Below are 5,250 nucleotides of genomic sequence, written 5' to 3' on the forward strand. Positions count from 1 at the left end.
ACACACACACACACACACACACACACACACACACACACACACACACATAAATGCAATTTAATATAAAAAATATATATTTCAAAAGATAAAGCACCATGAAAAATTAGTGATTAGGCAACTGCTAGATACTAAGCTACATAAAATTAATTTAAATTCATAAGTTCATAATGATACTTTATAAAAGAGAAGGACACTATCAGGAAGAAGGGGTGAAGGGTACAGGGATGGCATACTGGACTGAATTTCTCTTCATGAAATGCAACATTATGTATAATGAAAACACACAAACTAATGAGTATGTTATTTTAAAAATGAACTACAGGATAATTCGAGTGAACTGACTAATTATTTTTATACCCCATCAACAGTAGAACCTCTTGACAACCAAACGTATTTTTCTTAATTACGATTTTTCAAGAAACTCCTAAAATATAAACACATAATTACAATGTCAACTTCTGCAACTCAGAGGGAATTACAGATCTAAGAACTGGACACTGATGACTGACAATGTCTGAGGAAGAGGAAAGCCAGGCAGCTCATATGTCTTGAGGGAAGAATTAAACTCCTCCTATGAAGGAGTCGTCTCAGAAAAATCAAATGTGGACCTGCCTGACCATCCAGAGCCTCTGCTCGTTCATGGAGAGCACACATAACAAAGGGCAGTGGTCATCAGCACCCACAGGACAATCAGCTGGAGCTCTTTAGCAAATGTACTGTAAAGAGGGAAAGACAAGTGGAAAGGGAAACCAACAGAACAAGAGATAGTGTTATATGTTAATGGTTACAATAGGCTTTCCTTAGATCCAGATTCAAACATTCAAGTAAACTAGAGAAAAATGACACTGAAACCATAATTGGAAATTTTATCCATCTGAATATTGAATATAGTCAGTAATTATTATGTAACTATTCTACTATGGTTTTATAAAAACAGATCTTCTTTTCTCTTTAGTGGTGTTTTGAAATATTCACTCATTGGATATAGTATCATCTGCAGCTGATTCCCATGGGTTCACTCAAATAAAAGAAAATACTTAAAATAAATGCTTCATCTGTATTGAACAGGTAAACACTTTTCTTATGGCGATTCCATAAATGATTCAGCACAGTAGCTGTTTATATGGTATTTATTAACCTAAGTATCATATAAAGTATGGAGGTGATTTCAACTGTACTGGAGGATATGTGTGTTATATGCAAATAATATTTTGCAAATATTGTTATATGCAAATAATAATGATCTGAGCACCTGAGGATTTTGGTATCTACAAGGGCTCTGTAAAGGACACCCAAGGATGCTTATAGGATACTACATGGAATTCTCTGGAAAATAATTTCGGTAAGAAGCCTTGATACCAGTGTATTTCAAAATAAGTTTGCTGAAGTTATATAATGGCACGTGTGCAGTTTATTAAAAAAAAAAACTAGTTTACGTTAATTTGCATGTGTACCTCTATTTTTGAATTCTTTTTCTCTCTCCAAATCTAGCTATCCTAAAGTGTAATGCTAGAAATATTGTTTGCTGTCTCTTAGAGGACTTTGGGTTTTATTTATATTTATGATATTTTATTCTTTTGTTAAATATTTCTTTGTTCTTGAGCTTTATAATTGTGTACAATGCATTTCAATCATACATACCTCGTTGCTTCCTTCCTCCAACTATCCCCGTAATCTTCCAAATTCTTCTAATTTTTTTTTATGAGGCCATGCTGTATGGTTATATAAGTAACCTTTTTTCTTATTTGTTTTTTTGTTTGTTTGTTTGTTTGTTTTTCATTTTCACATTTATTTATTGTTTTATTTATTTATTTATTCATTATTTTTTTATTTTTCACTTTGTATCCCCCCTTTAGTTCTCTCCCTCCTCCCATCCCAATCTCTCCCTTCCTCCACCTTCTGCATGCATGCCCTTCCCCAAGTCCACTGATAGGGAAGGACTTCTTTTCCTTCCTTCTGATTCTAGTCATTTAGGTCTCATCAGGAGTGGCTGTGTTTTCTTCTTGTGTGGCCTGGTAATGCTGCTTCCCCCTCAGGGGGAGGTAATTAAAGAGCAGGCCAATCAGTTCATGTCAGAGACAGTCCCTGTTCCTATTACAATGGAACCCACATGGATACTGAACTGCCATGAGCTACATCTGTGCAGGACTCTTAGGTTATCTCCTTGCATAGTCCTTGGTTGGAATATCAGTCTCAGGAAAGACCCCTGTGCTCAGATTTTTTGGTTCTGTTACTCTCCTTGTGGAATTCCTGTCCTCTCCAGATCTTACTGTTTCCCACTTCTTTCCTAGGATTCCCTGCACTCTTCTCAAAGGTTGACCATAAGTTTCAGCATCTACATTGATAATCTGCAGGGCAGAGCTTTTCAGAAGTCCTCTCTGTCAGGCTCCTGACTTGTTCCCTCTTTTCTCCTTCTATACCACTCCTAGGCATATATCCAAAAGATTCTTAAGTACACAATAAGGACATTTGCTCAACCATGTTTGTAGCAGCCTTATTTGTAATAGCCAGAAGCTGGAAACAGCCCAGATGCCCCTCAGTGGAGGAATGGATGCACAAATTATGGTATATCTACACATGGAATATTACTCAGCAATAAAAAGCAAGGAAATCATGAAATTTGCAGGAAAATGGTGGGATCTGGAAAAGATCATCCTGAGTGAGCTATTCCAGAAGCAGAAAGATGCACACAGTATATACTCACTCATATAGACATATAATATAGGATAAACCTACTAAAATCTGTACACCTAAAGAAACTAATCAAGAAGGAGGATTCTTGCTAAAATGCTCAATTCCTATTATTTGTTATTTTTAATTTATTTATTTATTATAATTTATTCACTTTGTATCCTAGCTGTAGCCCCATTCCTCATCTCCTTCTAGTCTCACCCTCCCTCCCTTTTCTCCTCCTGTGCCCCATCTGCTAGTACACTGATAGGAAAGGTCCTCCTTCTTTTCTATCTAACCCTAGCCTATCAAGTCTCATTAGGACTGGCTGTATTTTCTTCCTCTGTGACCTGGTAAGGCTGTTTCCCCCTCAGGGGAAGGTGAATATAGAGCCTGACACTGAGTTCATGTCAGAGACAGCCCCTGCTCGCCTTACTAGGAAACCCACTTGGAGACTGAGCTGCCATGGGTTACATAAGCAGTGATCAAAAATTTATGACAACACATGCCGGATAGGATGTGAAGAAAGGGGAGTCCTGCTTTGCTGGTAGGAATGTTAACTTGTACAACCACTTTGGAAATCAATCTGGTGCTTACTCAAAAAATTAGTAATAATGCTACCTCAAAATCCAGCTATACCACTAATAAGCATATATTCAAAATATGCTCAAATATAGAGCAAGGACATTTGTTCAACCATGTTTGTAGCAGCTTTATTCCTAATAGCCAGAATCTGGAAACAACCCAGATGTCCCTCAACTGAGGAATGGATACAGAAATTGTGGTACATTTATGCAATTGAATACTAGACAGCAATTAAAAACAAGGAAATCATGAAATTTGCAGCTCAGTATCCCAGTGGGTGTCTTAGTAAGGGGAACAGGGACTGTCTCTGGCATGAACTCAGTGGCTGGCTCTTTAACTGCTTCCCCCTGAGGAGGAAGCAGCCTTGCCAGGCCACAGAGGAGGACAATGGAGCCAGTCCTGATGAAACCTGATAAGCTAGGGTCAAATGGAAGGGGAGGAGGACCTCCCCATCAGTGGACTTGGAAAGGGAAGGAGGGTGGGATTGGAAGGGAATGAGGGAGGAGCTACAAAATGAATAAAATGTAATTAATATAAAAAATAAAAATTTAATAAAAAATGAGAAAGAATAGACAATTCTGAGTAACCATAGTTTTTATTTCTCACACTTTTATAAATTTTTTTAGGATAGGATATATATATATATATATATGTGTGTGTGTGTGTGTGTGTGTGTGTTTAAAGAGGTATTACCCTTCTCTGATTTAAAGTGTTCGTTTTTAAGAGAATTTTTTATTATTATTAACATTTATTACAATTTATTCAATTTGTATTCCAGCTGTGGCTCTCATTCTCATCTCCTCCCAGTCTCATCCTCTCTGCCTCTTCCCTACTATGTCCCTCCCCCAGTCCACTGATAGGAGAAGACATTCTCCCCTTTTATTTGACCCTATACTGTCAGGTCTCATCAGGACTGGCTGCATTGTCTTCCTCTGTGGCCTGGCAACGCTGCTCCCACCTCAGGGGGGAGGTGGTCCCAGAGCCAGCCACTGAGTCTATGCCAGAGACAGCCCCTGTTCCCTTTACTAGAGACCCAACTCTGAAACTGAGTCTTTGGGCTACATTTAAGCCAGAGTTTTAGGTCCTCTCCATGCATTGTCCTTGTTTGGGGTTATCAGTCTCTGCAGGGCCCCCAAGGTCCAAGTTTTTGTTTCTGTTGGTCTCCTTTTGGAGCTCCTGTCCCCTCCATGTCTATCTCTGCCTTCTTTCATGCATTCTGCCCTTACTGTGGCAGCCAGATATAATTTAATTTAAAAAAAAAAAACCAATCCGTTGTCCACTTATCTGAAATTCCCCCTTACCTCTGCATCTCAGCCAGTGAAAACGCTCAGATACCTGTAGCATCATATGTTGTACAGCTTAATCTTGGAAAAATACACACCTTTCCTCAGATATTTGGGATACTCTCCCTGTAATATTCACAGGATTCATTTACTCATTGACACTATTTTCTAAAATGAACATTGTTTTGGAAACTTTCCTTGTCTAGGGATGTTCTTATCTCATTGCATTTATTTCCGTATGTTATTTCCTACCATGTTGTATTTTAATTATTTACTATCTCCCTATAATATAAGTGGATCTAATGTCTGGGAGTCATGCAAAGAATTTGTACATGTAGAAATCTTTTGAAACTGAAGAGAACTAGTTTCAGTTTGAAATGCATGTACCATGTACACCTATTGAGCCCAAAGTCTTATGTACATATCATCAGACACACCAAAGAGTTTATCTTCCTTTCAACTTCACCTTCACGAAGAGAGTTTAAAGATGATTTTAGGAAGGTATGAATAGGGAGTACTGATAGTTGGTCTGACTGTCAACTTACCAAAAACTAGAATCACCAAAGTAAACAGTTTTAACTAAACAATTGTCCTGATTGTATTAAATGATGTTGAAAGGCCCATCTCAGTGGATGGAACTTCTTCTGTATCTAGATAGATAGATAGATAGATAGATAGATAGATAGATAGATAGATAGATAGATAGATAGAT

The sequence above is a fragment of the Psammomys obesus genome, unplaced genomic scaffold (genome assembly GCF_907164565.1).
Source record: "Psammomys obesus unplaced genomic scaffold, mPsaObe1.curated_primary_1811, whole genome shotgun sequence".
Classification (NCBI taxonomy): domain Eukaryota; kingdom Metazoa; phylum Chordata; class Mammalia; order Rodentia; family Muridae; genus Psammomys; species Psammomys obesus.